Consider the following 16164-nt stretch of genomic DNA (forward strand, 5'->3'; position numbering starts at 1 on the left):
ACCTATATAAAAAATGAGACCACTAAATTTCAAACCTTTTCCCACCTTTAATGTGACCTATAACCTGTGCAATTCAATTGAAAAACAAATGTGTTGGGGGAAAAATATAAAAAAGTAAAAAAAACTTACATTAAGCTAGTTGCATAAGTGTGCATACCCTTAAACTAATACTTTGTTTAAGCACCTTTTGATTTAATTACAGCATTCAGTTTTCTTGGCTGGGAGTCTTGTCAGCATGGCACATCTTTACTTGGCAATATTTGCCCACTCTTCCTTGCAAGGGCATCTCTTCTGCACAGCCCTCCAGTGACCCCACAGATTTTCTGTTGGATTTAGGTCTGGGTTCTAGCTGGGCCATTCATTAACTTTAATTTTCTTCTGGTGAAGCAGTTTATCTGGATGTGTGCTTGGGGTCACTGCCATGTTGAAAGGTGCAATTCCTCTTTATCTTCATTCAGCTTTCCAGCAGAAGCCTGAAGGTTTTGGGCCAAAAGTGGTATTTGGAACTGTTCATAATTCCCTCCACCTTGACTAAAGTCTCAATTCCAGCTGAAGAAAAGCAACCCCAGAGGATGATCCTGACACCACCAGTCTTCACTGTGTGGATGCTGTTGGTGATGCAAAGTGGTGTTTTTGTGCCGAACGCACCTTTTGGAATTGTGGCTAAAAAGTTCAGCCTTGGTCTCATCAGAGCATAACACTTTCCACATGCTTTTGGGAGACTTGACTTACTGTTTTGCAAATTTTAGCTGGGCTTAGATGTTTTACTGTGTAAGAAAAGGCTTCCGTCTTCCAACCCTACCCCGTAGTCCAGACATATGGAGAATATGGGAGGTGGTTGTCATGTAGTACAAGGCTAGTACATGCCAGAAATTCTTGCACTTCCTTCAGTGTTGCTGTAGGTGTCTTGGCAGCCTCGCTGACCAGTTTTCGTCTCATCTTTTCATCAATTTTGGAGGGACGTCCAGTTCTTTGCAGTGTCACTGTTCCATATCTTCTCCACTTTTTGATGACCGTTTTCACTGTGTTCCATGGTATATCCAATGCTGTGGAAAAAAAAATTGTACCCTTCTGACTGATGTCTTTCAACTGTGAGATCCTTTAGATACTTTGTAAGCTCTCTGCAAACCATGGCTTTTGCTATAGCAGGCAACTGAGTATGTCAGGAAAATCCTACTAGGACAGCTGAACTTTATCTGGGGTTAATAAAGTCTCTCTAATTGGCAGGTGTGTACCCAAGAAGACTGCTGTAATTAAATCAAAAGGTGCTTCAATTAAGTATTAAAGGGTGGGCACTCTTATGCAACCTGCTTTATTGTACATTTTTATTTTGTATATATTTTCCCCTAACAGATTTGTTTGGTTTTCATTTGAATTGTACAGGTTATAGGTCACATTAAAGGTGAGAAAAGTTTTGAAATTATTTATTGTGGTCTCATTTTTTCTTTCAAAAACCTGGCATTTTAACAGAGCTGTGTACAGTTTTTATATCTACTGTACTTTGTGCGTTCCATTTTCTTGTGTTGAATTTTCTTCTTTTTTTACTATGTCCATGACCCATTTTACTACAACCCCAGTAATGGACTCTGTCTTTATGACATGGACATGCAAAATGAGAAGCTCTTATATTTTTGATTATAGCTACTTAGAGGCTGTACTGACTTGGTCCCATGTGTCTGACCCAGTGTAGTCTTTTTGCATGACTAGAAGTTTATATCCCTGCATCTTCACAGTGAGAGTGGTTTTCCAGCGGAGGGTGTAGTCATGCATGGAGCGGTGTTCCCTTCCACACCAGACTTTTTTCGTGTTTCACTGTTGCATTTATTACAATTGGGTTATCCTGCTGGCTGGCTACCCTCAGTCGGCCTGAATTCTGAAGTCTAGGTCCAGTGTCGGTTGCTTTTGCCTCTTCCCTGACGCCAGTGCCCCAGGGGTATAAAAGATGCAGCAGACGCCATTTTCTTCAGTCTGTCTTGTCGCGCGGTGCCCGAAGCAAAAGCAGTTAGCAAGTGCTGGTCAGACGACTTCTGAGATTTTCGTTTTGGAATTTCAGATCCGAAGTCTTCATTAAAAGCTAATTACCCTGTTGGGGTAACTTTTTTCTTGCACCAAACCGAAGTCAGAAAAAGTTATTTGCATTTCTTGTGGGAAGCAAATACCTCATAAGGATTTTCATTCTTATGGTATACCTTGCCTAGGCCCTGACCACGACGTTGCTAGTTGTCGGTTTTGTGCTAGATTTAACCAACGCACTATTAAGCGTCTGTAGATTTTGCTTTTCACTATTTTGGCAGAAGATTTAATTACACAATGTCATCGGATGGCCATCAGACTACCAGAATTCACAAGAAACGCAAAGAAAAGGACAGGCATACGAGGTCCAAAACAGACTAGGCTTCTGCTAAGACAGTCACCGGTTCTCGGTGAGGTGCCTTTGCAGCCCCCGACGACCGCAACGTTAGACCCGTAGGCCGCTACCGACTCCCACGTGGAGTTGACCAGGCCACTGGAGACTCAAGGTATTGGACTTTCGGAGACGAATCTCTCAGATGGGTTCTGAGCCGCTGAGCAGGCATCTGCTTCTGAGGGTGTTTTCAGACCTACTGAATTATATGTTAAGACTTCAGCTTCAAAGCCAAAGACTAAAACACCTTTAAAGACAAAGAAACAAGTACAACAGCCTCATGGACATCCCTCCATGCCCAAAAAACAGATGCTCAAAATGGCTGAAGACTTAATTACTTTGAGCAGGGGTTCCCCGTCCCCCTCCCGATGAGAGCAGGGGTTCCCCGTCCCCCTCCCGATGAGAGCAGGGGTTCCCCGTCCCCCTCCCGATGAGAGCAGGGGTTCCCCGTCCCCCTCCCGATGAGAGCAGGGGTTCCCCGTCCCCCTCCCGATGAGAGCAGGGGTTCCCCGTCCCCCTCCCGATGAGAGCAGGGGTTCCCCGTCCCCCTCCCGATGAGAGCAGGGGTTGCCCGTCCCCTCCCGATGAGAGCAGGGTTCCCGTCCCCTCCCGATGAGAGCAGGGGTTCCCCTCCCGATGAGAGCAGGCTTCCCCCCTCCCGATGAGAGCAGGGTTCCCGTCCCCTCCCGATGAGAGCAGGGGTTCCCCGTCCCCCTCCCGATGAGAGCAGGGGTTCCCCGTCCCCCTCCCGATGAGAGCAGGGGTTCCCCCTCCCCCTCCCGATGAGAGCAGGGGTTCCCCGTCCCCCTCCCGATGAGAGCAGGGGTTCCCCGTCCCCCTCCCGATGAGAGGCCTAGGCAAGAGACAGAATATGAATCCTCAGATCAGGAATACTCTCTTCCTCCCTGTGAGGATTCTGATGCTGAAGAATCTATCCCTTCAGCCTCTCCTCCTGAGGATTACTCTTTTGGGGAAACTTTACATACCATGAGGGAGCATTTCCACTGGGAGAGCCAAGATTATTCAGTCTAAGAAAAGTCTCAGACTTCCTTTTACTACCACAACACAGCCCCCTAGCTATTCCACTGGTGTTAGACATTGTAGATGTATTTTCAGAGTCCAGTCTGACGCCTGACTCCTTACCTCCAGCCCCTGTTAAGCCAAACAAGATACTACAGGGTTCCTGACTCTCATAAATTCCTTTTCAAAAACCCTGCTGCTGACCCAGAAACTATCTTAGGGTCCCAAAGAGGTCAAGGCTTCCACTGCAAAAATCCCTACCCCCTCTGACAGGGATTCTAGGGCACTGGACAGATGTGGGAAAAAAGATTTACACTTCTGCTACCTTGGCTATAAGGGCTTTAAATTCCCAGTTTCATATGCTCAAGTATCAGCAATATATTATGTCACTGCTTAAACATAAAATGTTAAATTCTGAATGTGCAGAAAACAAAGAAATGCAGGATGTATTGCATGCAGCTGATCAGGTTGGAAAGCATACTTTGCAATGTGGTTTTGATTCTCTGGAGGCCTCCTGCAGGGCCGCTGTTACGGGTTCTGTCATTAGGAGACATGCTTGGTTAAAGGAACAAAATCTGCCTGGTCATGTTAAAGCAAAATTATTAGATGTTCCATCACAACATGATTGGTGTTAAAGCAGAAGAAGTGTTAAAGAAAATGGCGGACAAAGCTAAATCTATGCAAACAGTCAAGGATTTCTTACAGGTACAGCATCCGAGATTTAGCAGACACTGGCCTACAAAGAATTGGTCCTTTCCAGTGTCAGGCCACAAAGGGGCAGATACCCTAGAGGCAGATCCCAGCCCCAAGATCCGTACAGGTCTAAACAATGGGGTGCTTCTACCTCCAAAAGTGGAGATGACAACTCACAGCCAAACAGGAAACGGTCCCAATGACTTCCCCCTGCCTGCGCCAATCACTTATCTTCTGGCAGCACCTTTAGGGGGAAAATTATCACTTTTTTCTCAAAACTGGCACATAACCCAGGACAAATTTGTCTTAGATATAGTGTCACAGGGCTACAAGTTGCCCTTTCATACCCTGCCAAGGGCTAACGGTTGGCCAGACCTGCCAAAAAATCAATGGGCAGAGGCACAAAAAAGTCTCATCCCTCATGGACATGAGGGCCATTCAACAAATACCAGAGCAAGAGCAGGGTCAAGAGTTTTATTCAAGACTGTTCTTGGTACCCAGAAAGGACAAAGCCTGGAGACCAATACTGGACCTATCTATTCTAAACACATCTGGATATACCAAAATTCAAAATGTTGACTACAGCAGCTTCTGCCCATGCTGGGCACGAAGTCTTGGCTTGTGACTTTAGACCTAAAGGAGGCATACCTGCATGTCCCAATCAGACAAACATGCAGAAGATACCTCAGATTCAAAGCTGGCTCGATGCACTACCAATTCTCTGCACTGCCCTTTGGCTTATCTACTGCGCCCAGGTTCTTCACAAAGTGCCTGGCACCAGTAATTGCATTCTGCAGACAGGGGAATACAAATATATCCTTACTTGGACGACTGCCTCATTCAAGCAGAGGACAAGGACGGTCTACTACAGCATCTGACGTTTGTAAAGAGATTACTAACATGCCTAGGGTACACAGTCAACGAAAAGAAATCAAAACTAGTACCCTCTCAAGAGATAATATTCCTGGGTGCAAGCTTAAATACAACTGCCCAGATGGCTTATCTCACGCCAGACAAGGTCAACTGACTACCTATTTCAAACTGTTGGCAAAAAAGGCCCAGTTATCTGCAAGAAAAATTCTGCAGGCTTTAGGCTTCATGGCATCCTGCATTCTACTAATCCATATGTGGTACCTAAAAAGTGTCTGGACTCAACATTGCCCAGCCTGGAAACAATTACACTCATTCCCTGCCTACAACAGGAGTTTCGATGGTGGGCAAAGGCCTGTCACCAGAACAAGGGACAGCCATTCACTTTACCCCCAGCCACACAGACATTAACAAAGGATGCATCTGATTATGCTTGGGGGGGCCCACATGGCAGGAAAATGTATTCAAGGCACATGGTCCACAAACCAAATGCATCTACATATCAATCAGAAAGAGATGCTAGCTGTTCAGAATGCCCTGACAGCCTTCAAGGACCTACTTCATCCGGGACAACTACTGATAGACGGACAATACCATGGTCATGTGGTATATAAACAAGCAGGGAGGCACTCATTCTTACCCCCTTTGCAGACTAGCCATGACTTTATGGGACACAGCATTGACTTGCCAAGTACATCTGCAGGCACAATTCATGCTAGGAAAGATAAATACTCTGGCAGACTAAGCAGAAACCTCAAGGATCCCCCCAAATGGAAACTGGATCCACAAGTCTTCAGCATAACTAGGAAATGGGGATGCCTGGATGTAGATCTATTTGCCTCTCCTCACAACTACCAACTAAAGAGATTCTGCTCAAGGACTTATCACAGACAAGCATGGCAAGTGGATGCCGTATCTTTCAACTGGAAAAACTTAGCAGTATATGCCTTTCCTCCACTGCCTCTCCTCCCCTAGGTACTCCTAAAGGTCAGACGAGAAGCCAGAAATGATACTGATTGCCCCAGACTGGCCCCGCCAGTACTGGTGTCCAATCCTAAGGAACTTGTCTCAATGCCTTGCCTGGACCTTCCCTCAAGTACCTAATCTGCTGTCCCAACAAAACAATCAGATCCTGCACAGCCAACTAAAGACCTTAAATCTGGCAACATGGCGGATAGCGTAGTCTTACAAAGAACACCTATCACTTAAAGCGCGGTGATGGATGTCATTTTGGAGGCCAGGAGGCTTAGTACCAGAAAATCTTATGCTGGAAAATGGAAGAGATTCTGTGCTTGGAGCCAGGCACAAGGAATTAACACAGCTGTACCAAATATTCCTCAAATTCTGCAATACTTAACTGAGATGCTGGACAAGGGCCTATCCTTGAGCCGAATTCATGCCTCTGCCATTTCGGCTCATTACAATATAGAGCCACCCATCTTTTCTCATCCTTTACTAAGGCAATACCTCAGAGGAGCCAAAAACGTAAGGCCTCCAAGGAGATCACCAATACCTGCATGGGACCTCAATTATGTCTTGGAAAAACTCACCCTGCCTCCTTTTGAGCCAGCCGCTACAGCTGATACAAAGTTTTTATCCTGGAAAACAGCTCTGCTCCTAGCAATAACATCTGCAAGTAGAGTCTCAGAGCTACAGGCACTCATGGCTGTGGAACCTTTTATCATTTTTTATCCAGACAGGGTTTCTGAGGACAAACCCCACATTTATGCTTAAGGTAGTGTCCAGTGTGGCCCTTAACCAAACTATTAATCTTGCCTACCTTTTATCCAAACCCACAGAATAAGGGGGAAGAGCATTCTGCATTCTTTGGACATGCACAGACAGGTACACTTCTACTTGAACAAATCCAAAGCTTTCAGAAAGACAGCGCAATTACTAGTGGCATATGCTGCAGGATCACAAGGAAAGGCTTTGCCAAAGCAGACTATTTCAAAGTGGATAGGCCACTGCATTCGTTTCTGCTATTCACATCATGGCAAGCCAGTGCCTAAGGGCATTAGGCCACATTCAACCAGAGCAGCAGCCACTTCAGCAGCCTTCCTCGGGGGAGTACCAACCAAAGATATTTTAGAGGCTGCTACCTGGAGTTCAGTGCACACCTTTACAAAGCACTATCATTTACCACTCTACTCTAAATCCAGGGTAGGCTTTGCCACTGCAGGTCTGCATGGCCTCATAGCCGCTCCTAATGCTATTTAGCTCCAGCCCCCAACCATAGCTTTGGGATTCAACCCAATTGTAATGACTGCAACAGTGAAACACGAAGGACATAGAACAGTTGTGTACACTTACCATAAATGTAGTGTATTCACTGTTGCAGTCCAGGTTACCCACACGCCTTCCCTTATTTTCCCTTATTTTTGCTGGAACTTATCTTACTTCTCTAATCTATACAACCTATGTGGTGTATTTGTTTGTAGATGAAGGTAAAATATATTTTGGTGCATGTATGTTTTATTTATATATTTTTAGCCTACACTATTTGGGGGCACCTGACATCTGGGGCAAGAAAAACTGATAAAATGGTGTCTGCTGCATCTTTTATATCCCTGGCGCACTGACGTCAGGGAAGAGGCGACAGCAACAGACGCCGGACCTAAACTTTGGAATTCGGGCCGATTGAGGGTAGCCTGCCAGCAGGATAAAACAATTGTAATGACTGCAACAGTGAATACACTCTTCTACATTTATGGTAAGTGTACACAACTGTACTTTTGACGTGTGCAGTGTCACTGCAAATTGTATGTGTTTTAAATTCATTTGTTTTTCTTTGGACGTCAAGGGATCCTGTAAGAGATGCATCTTGGCAGCCACCTGTGGTGGGTGGCACTGCCTGTGATGCAGGCTACGACTGGTGGTGGCTGGTGACTTCAAATCAAAGGGGGGCTGCAGTAGACAGCTGAATGAGTGGGGCTAATGGGAAGGGGTGTGGCCAACTAGAAAGGTGTTGGAGCTATGCTAAAAAATCACAACTGGAACTTTGATTAAATACGCTGCCCTGGGTGTCAAACTGTCATTGAGAGTCCAATCAAGACTAAATATTTTTTTCTTCTACAATTACTTTTAAGTGCATTGGCTACATGACCGCTTACTTAATATCTAGCTGGAAACAAAGGTTGCGTCATGAAAAAATTACTTTTTAAATACATTACTGGATATGCCAGGCAAAATCAATAATAAAAAAACAAGCAGTACTGAAACCAGTTCTCCTAGCACTGCAGTTCTAATTATAATTTATTCAGCTTTATAAAGAAGTAGCATGCTCAAAGTAGTAATCTCTGTGATACCCCCACTTGTAAAAATGTTTCTTAAAAAAGACCTGCCTGACAACAGCTATTTACTTTCATGGGGAAAACATGATCAAAGAAAAAATGAACAGGAAACAAGCTCAAGATAAATTAAAGGATTACTGCACAGGTTATGGACCACACGTTTGGCATTGTTTAGTTTACGGGTAAAGCCTACAAAGATGACTGCAAGTCTCCAACAAATGTGATGAGCATATGAAAATACTGTAATCCTGTCCTTTATTACAAATACTGTCATATGCGTTTTAATACCCAAGGCTTGTACGTTACCTAGCTATGTAAATGTTCTCTGCATGGCAACAACAAAAAGGCTTTCAGTGTTTAAAACTACTTGCATCGTACAATCTCAGACAAGCTTACCTGATGGTTATTCAAGCATTGCTTTTAAACAGAGCAACAGGCACTGTAAAAAAATTGCATTTTCTGAATCATAAATCAACAGTAAAAATGACAAACCAGAACATTTTAAAAAATCAAGGACAGATGAAAAGCCACTGTAGTACTTGCGTCTACCTTGGGTTGGAGGATACTCTGCACACTTGCACTGCATAACTGCTCCTTGCCTTACTTGGACACATCCAGTGTCACTGTATGTGTGGGGGGCGCAAAGAGTGAAACAATTTGAAATGTCTTCGGCTGACTGATGGCTGTGACACATTTGTCATACCTCTCAGCCTCAGGGCAATAAATCTGGACAAAGCCATAAACAGAAGTGGGACAAAGTCCAGAAAATGACATGTTTTTAAATATTGCAACTTAGAAAGAATAGAATAGTAGGTCTTGTGATAGTATGGATTTTCTGAAGGGTATAACTTCAATCTTTAATGATTTGCCAGAAAACCACAAATGTTCTGTAGTCCTCTCTCGCCTTCATTCTTACACATGGGTTCAGAGCCTACCCTGTGCTCCGACCCGGCCTTTTTACAAGCTCAGTCTTCTAGTTGTCTCGTGGCTGGGTAGGTATCCCATGGTGCACCAGTACAATCGCCAGACCTCGTTTACCGCTTCGACTAGTTCAAATGTGCTTCTTTGCCGTGGCTAATTCCAACACATTTTGCTAATTTTTTGACAAATTGCTGTTTGCTGTTTTTCATATTTAGATAGCTTCTGATAACTTATTAGAGTTCTTTGGTAGTTTCATAGTAGTTTTCAATTTACTATAGTTCTTTCGTGTTAAGTATTTCTGAAAACAGTTGGCCTTATCGTTCTCTTGGTATCCCATGTGCCAGTTTCTTCACTGCGGTTGTGTATGTATATTTTTATACTTAGTTTCATATTGTTATTACTGTTTGTAGGTGCCTATTGCGCATAGTTTAGACTGTATATTTAGATTTAAAATAGATTATACCTTGCTTGCGGGGCTCGATGTTTATTGGTTTTTGCAGTTGGAACGGGGGTTTCCTTTTACCTTCGTTCTCTTGTTTTGCATTGTTAGAGATTGTATTTTTTCTCTGGTGTGTGTGCGATTCTTTCCTTTCTAGGTCTTTCAGTTAGAGGACCTAGATTTTCTCTTTCTCTACCAGGGCTAGGCCCGTTTAAATTAGAGGACCTACTCCTCCCTCTTTCCCTTTCTTCTTTGTGTCGTGTCTGCAATCTTCTGGGAGATGTCGAAGGAGGTTAAAGATCATAAGCAGTCTGACTTCTCAATTGCTCACAGAAGATGTCCACATTAACTGTGTGTATTGTCTCGGGGCCGATCACTTACAGCAAACATGCTTATTTTGTCACTCATTTAGTGCCAGGGTATTGCAGGAGAGGAAAAATAAACTCGTACTAAAGGGTCTCCTTAAGCCCTCCTTTCAGGAAGATCTGGCTAAGTCTTCCTTTTAAGTCTCATGGATCTGAAAAGGAGAAAAATAAATCTGAGGCCCTCCCCGGCTGGTGCATCTGAGCCACCTACTAAAATTTCCAAATCTGACAAACCTGCTGCCGCCTCTGCGCCACTGAGTTTGAAGCTGATAGAGGGTTCTACTCCTGTTAGTGTCGGCACCAGGTAGTTCGGAGCTGACCACTGATGGTAGACATTGAAACTGGTCTACGAGTCCTTTACCGGTCTCCCCTACACTAAGGTCACCCATATTACAGAGATCCTGTTCTCCCACTCTGTCCTCCAGGTCTTCCAGAAGGTTATCTGAAGAAGATGTGGAGAGAGGAGTGCTGAGACACCTGGAGTCATCTGCCTTGCCTAAAATGTTGGCTCTGACCCAGTCTGTTCAGGGGCCACTTCCCTTTCTGTGATTGGTCCTCTGAGTCGTGCTGGTCTTTCAGATCCGGAGTGTTTGGTACCGCTGGTGGAACTCTCTGTTCCAGCTCCCCCTGTGGTTGTTTCGGAGCCAAGTTCTGTACAGACACACTCAGTGCCATCCGTGGTGTCAAGGAGACTAAGCTCCCCGGTTGTCCCAGACAGGGACGCCTGGAATCGAACCTCTTTGGATGTTCTTCATTCCACATTGCTGCAGTCCTAACTATTGGGTAGTCCGCTGTCCAGTCGGCCCGAATACCAAAGTATATGGCTGACGTCGGTCAGGGCGCATTAGACTGACGTCAGTACGTCAGGGTACTAATGCGCATGACCAACGTCATATCCTCTGTCTTTTTTGCCGCATGGTCCGATGCAGAAGCAATTTTGCGAGTGCAGGTTGGCGTTCTGAAAGTTTCTGAAGTCAGAGTTTCAGACCGAATCAAAGTTGGCTAAGTACCCCGTTGGGGAATATTTTGGTTTTCTTGCCTCAGTATTTAACGGATGTCAGAAAAAGTGAATAACTGTATTTCTTGTGGGAAACAGATACCTCATAGGGATTACCATACTTTGTGTATACCTTGTTTAGGGCCTGAGCACGACGTTGTGGGATGCCGCTCTTGTGCTAGATTTAACAAACGCACTATTAAGAGAAGGTTAGACTGTGCCAGGTTAGTTTTTGGGAAGCGTTGTAATTATAAAATGCCGTCGGATGCTCCGGCCGCTTCGGGCAAAAGCGCAAGGATAAAGCAGCAAAGCCTAGAGTGGAAGAACCGACAGTCCCTGACGCCGGTTCTTTAGAAGGCTCAGTGGAGCCGGAGGTTCTGCCAGGTGTTTCTTTGGAATCTCAGGGAGAAACTTTGTTACAGGATGTATCCTCTCAGGAAGTAGGCCAGGCTGAGGGGGCTTCTCAGGTGGCTGTTCTTCCCTCTCTTCCTAAGGTGGCTAGGGCCTCCTCCTCTGTTTCCAAGGCTTCTTTGAGAGGCAGGCCGAGTGTAGCTTCAGTGGGGGTTTCTCCTAGTGCTTCAGGGTCTTTGCCTAAGAAACGTATGCTTAAAATGGCGGAGGATTTGATTACTATGATTAGAGGTTCTATGCCCCCTCCTGATAAGAGGCCTAGGGTGGAACCTGAGTTTGAGAGTTTTGAGCACTGTTCGGAGGCTTCTGAGTCTTCGGCTGAAGACTTGCAGGAGTACCCTCCTTATTCTGATTCTGATGTGGATGATTCTACTCCTTCAGCTTCTCCTCCTGAGGATTTTTCTTTTTCAGAGACTCTGCATTCCATGAGGGAGCATTTTAAATGGGAAGGTCAAGATTTCTCCGATTCCAGGAAGAGGCTTAGGGAATTCTTGTTTTTACCCCAGCATAGGCCTTTAGCTATACCTCCTGTTCTGAATGTGGTGGAAGATGTTTTTGCAGAGGCTTCCCTGAATCCTGATTCTTTGCCTCCTGCCCCAGTTAAACCGGATAGGTACTATAGGGTGCCTGAGGCTCATAAGTATCTTTTTAAGAGTCCTAGGGCAGACCCGGAAACTGTCTCTCAGGGGCCTAAAGGGGTGAAGGCCTCTGTTGTTAAAAATCCTGTTCCTCCTGATAGAGGCAAGGGCTATGATTAGATGGGGAAAGAAAATGTATACTACTTCCACTTTAGCCATAAGGGCATTGAATTGTCAGTTTCACATGTTAAAATATCAGAATTACCTCCTTTCACAATTGAAATCTAAGGTGGATGCTCTGGCTGAAGGTATTGAGTGTAAAGAGTTGCAGGATTTAGTTCATGTGTCTGAACAGGTGGGTAAACATTCCTTACAGTGTGGTTTTGATGCTGTGCAGGCCTCCTCGAGGGTGGCTGCCACTGGTTCTGTTCTTCGTAGGCATGCCTGGTTGAGAGATCAGAATTTAGCTGAGCATGTTAAAACAAGGATTTTGGATGCTCCTTTGCAGTCTGATGTGTTTGGTTCGCCTGTGGAAGCAGTTTTAAAGAAAATGGAGGACAAGGCTAAGTCTATGCAAACTGTTAAGGATTTTTTGCAGGTACAGCCTCCGAAGTTTAGTAGAAATTGGCCTACTAAGGGATGGACTTATCCTGCTTATGATTCCCAGTCTAGGGGTAGGTCTAGACGTGGTAGGGGCAGAGCTCAAGGTTCTTTTAGGCCTAGGACAGGGAGTTCCCCTGCTCAGACTTCTGGTGAGGGCAGGGGTCAATCCTTTCGTAAGCAGACCCAATGACCTGCCTTTTCAGCTGCCAGTACATTCTCGCCTGGCAGCACCTTTGGGAGGAAGGCTGTCTCTTTTCAAAGAAAATTGGGATTTAATTACCCAAGACAGATGGGTTCTGGATATCATTCACCACGGTTACAGGTTTTATTTCCATACCTTGCCTCCTTTCAAAGGCATGCCAGACATTCCTCCTCTACAAAGAAAAGAGGCTCACAAGCAAATTTCTCTGTTGCTCCAATTAGGGGCCATTCAGCCAGTTCCTGTGCCAGAAAGGGGCCTAGGATTTTATTCTCGCCTGTTCCTAGTACTGAAAAAGGGGAACACGTGGAGACCAATTTTGGATTTATCTATTCTCAACACTTATCTGGACATTCCCAAGTTCAAAATGTTGACGTTACAACAGCTTTTACCTCTGCTGGGCAAAGATCACTGGATGGTAACTTTAGATCTCAAGGAAGCTTACCTTCATGTGCCTATAAGACTAAGTTGCAGGAAGTATCTGCGTTTTCGAGCTGGAAATTCTCATTATCAGTTCTCTGCATTGCCCTTTGGCTTATCCACTGCGCCCAGAGTATTCACAAAGGTTCTGGCTCCAGTGATAGCTTACTTCAGGCTAAAAGGAATTCAAATCTATCCTTACTTGGACGATTGCCTGATTCTGGCTCAAGAAAAGGAAGACCTACAGCATTTGGAATATGTCATAGCAGTGCTAAGATGCCTAGGGTATTCTGTGAACGAAATAAAGTCCAGTCTAGTACCCTCTCAAGACATGTGCTTTCTGGGTGTGAGACTGAATACAGCAGCCCAGATGGCCTTTTTAACCCCGGACAAACAAAAGAATCTTTCCAGTTACTTCCATCAACTATCTCTTCAGTCCGGGCTGACTGCAAGGACAGTCCTTCAAGCCTTAGGGTTCATGGCATCTTGTATTCTGGTGCTTCCCAATGCCAAACTGCATATGAGGAAGCTGCAATGGTATCTCAAAAATGTATGGACACAGCACTGCCAGGATTTGGACACTGTCATTCAAATAATACCTTGCATTCAAAAAGAACTTTTGTGGTGGGCTCAGGAATGTCACCTAAACAAGGGACTCTCTGTGACCCGGCCAGAGGCGAGTCAGATTCTAACGACAGATGCCTCAGACATTGCTTGGGGAGCTCATCTAAATGGAAAATGGATACAAGACAAGTGGCCTGCCAGACTACAGCATCTACATATCAACATGAAAGAGATGTTAGCAGTCCAGTTTGCATTAATGGCTTTCAAGGAATTACTTCTTCCAGGGCAGGTGTTGATTCTAACAGACAACACAACTGTCATGTGGTACATCAGCAAACAAGGGGGAACACATTCTTACCCATTGTGCAGGCAAGCAATGATTTTATGGGAGACTGCGCTCAGCTTGCAACTAAATCTTCAGGCAAGGTTTCTGCCGGGAGCACAGAACTCCTTAGCAGATGTGTTAAGCAGACAAATCATGGATCCCCACGAGTGGAAACTGGATCTTCATGTATTTCAGAAATTGACAGTGTCATGGGGAACTCCAGACATAGATCTGTTCGCTTCTCCACTAAACCACCAGCTGCCAAAGTTTTGCACAAAGAGGTTTCATCACACAGCTTGGAAAGTGGATGCTCTTTCTTTCAGTTGGAAAAATCTTCATGTGTATGCATTTCCACCTCTGCCTCTTCTTCCAAAGGTGCTTCTAAAGGTCAGACAAGACAAGCCAAGGGTGATTTTAATAGCTCCAGATTGGCCTCGGCAGCACTGGTACCCATTACTGAGGAGTCTGGTAAGGAAGCCTCCATGGCCTTTACCCTTGATTCCACACCTGTTGTCTCAGAGGGAAGGTCACCTGCTCAATGTCAAGCTTCACTCTCTTCATCTAACAGCCTGGCATATTCTGTTTTGAAAGACAGCAGGTCTCAACTTCCTCAAGTTTTAAATGTGATTATGGAAGCCAGGAGACCTAGTACAAGGAAAGTGTACGCAGAAAAATGGAAGAGATTTTTATTTTGGAGTGCGGCAAACAATTTGGAGATTTCTGAGCCAAATTTGAGTGTGGCTCTTCAATATCTTACTGAGTTATCGGACAAAGGTTTGTCTTTCTCTTCCATTAAGATTCATGCTGCAGCAATTTCAGCTCACTATGATTGTGACCCACCATTGTTTTCATCCTTTGTTCAAGCAATTTCTTAGAGGGCAAAGAATATAAGACCCCACGTGAGCTCCTACTCCTGCTTGGGATCTCAATTTTGTGTTGGAGAAACTTACTCTACAACCTTTTGAGCCTGCGGCTACTGCTGAATTGAAATACTTGTCATGGAAGACTGCTTTTTGTTGGCCATTACTTCTGCAAGAAGGGTTTCTGAGTTGCAGGCCCTTATGGCGGTTGAGCCTTTTTGATTTTTCATAAGGATAGGGTATCATTACGTACTAATCCTTCCTTTATGCCTAAGGTGGTTTCTAGTGTGGCTTTAAACCAAACTATTCATTTGCCTACTTTTTATGCAGATCCCCAAAATAAAGGGGAAAAGATTTTGCACACTTTAGATGTACACAGGCAATTGCGTTATTATTTAAGCAGGACTAAGGATTTTAGGCAGTCTCAGCAGTTGTTTGTTTCTTTTGCTTTGAGTTCAGGGCAAGCCTGTGTCAAAACAAACTATTTCTAGGTGGATTGGGTTTTGCATTGCATTTTGTTATTCCCATCATGGCAAAGAGATTCCAGCTGGGATTAGGCCTCATTCCACTAGGGCTACTGCCACTTCAACAGCATTTCTAAGGGGGGTGGCAACTAAGGATATTTTAGAGGCAGCTACTTGGAGTTCAGTGCATACTTTCTCTAAGCATTATCACCTTCCTCTCTACTCTAAATCTAGGGCTGGTTTTGCCACAGCTATTTTGCAAGGCATGTTGTCAGCTCCTGCTTCCTTATGATTTGCCAGCCTCCCTTACCTCTGCTTTGGGATTCTACCCAATAGTTAGGACTGCAGCAATGTGGAATGAAGAACATAGTACAGTTTTGTACCTACCATAAATGTAGATGTTCGGATCCACATTGCTGCAGTCCAATTTACCCTCCCTCCTTCCCCTCTGTGTTTAGGGGTGGTTGTGTAGGTGAGGTTATATTCTAGTACTTTTGTATATATTGTACATATTTTTGGTGCAGGTATGTTTGGAGTTTTTGGTTTTGGCCTTATCTTTTCAGGGTCTTCTGACATCTGGGGCAAGAAAAGACTGAGGATATGACGTCGGTCATGCGCATTAGTACCCTGGCGTACTGGCGTCAGTCTAATGCGCCCTGACCGACGTCAGCCATATACTTTGGTATTCGGGCCGACTGGACAGCGGACTACCCAATAGTTAGGACTGCAGCAATGTGG

The 16164-nt window shown here is 44.7% G+C and overlaps 1 protein-coding gene and 1 long non-coding RNA gene across 2 annotated transcripts in view; both read left to right on the top strand.

The window, feature by feature from the left end:
• LOC122815189 overlaps window positions 1-1254 on the top strand; it is an 18947-nt gene extending 17693 nt beyond the window's left edge. The window contains exon 4 of the long non-coding RNA XR_006366937.1: window positions 1244-1254. This is a non-coding gene — a long non-coding RNA (uncharacterized LOC122815189). The remainder of the gene's footprint in view (window positions 1-1243) is intronic.
• Window positions 1-16164, top strand: part of CD9 (CD9 molecule) — a 629923-nt gene that overhangs the window by 436980 nt on the left and 176779 nt on the right. The gene's annotated exons all lie outside the window — the stretch shown is intronic.

Source organism: Protopterus annectens, chromosome 11.part0 (genome assembly GCF_019279795.1).
Source record: "Protopterus annectens isolate FY-2018-M chromosome 11.part0, PAN1.0, whole genome shotgun sequence".
NCBI classification, from domain to species: domain Eukaryota; kingdom Metazoa; phylum Chordata; order Ceratodontiformes; family Protopteridae; genus Protopterus; species Protopterus annectens.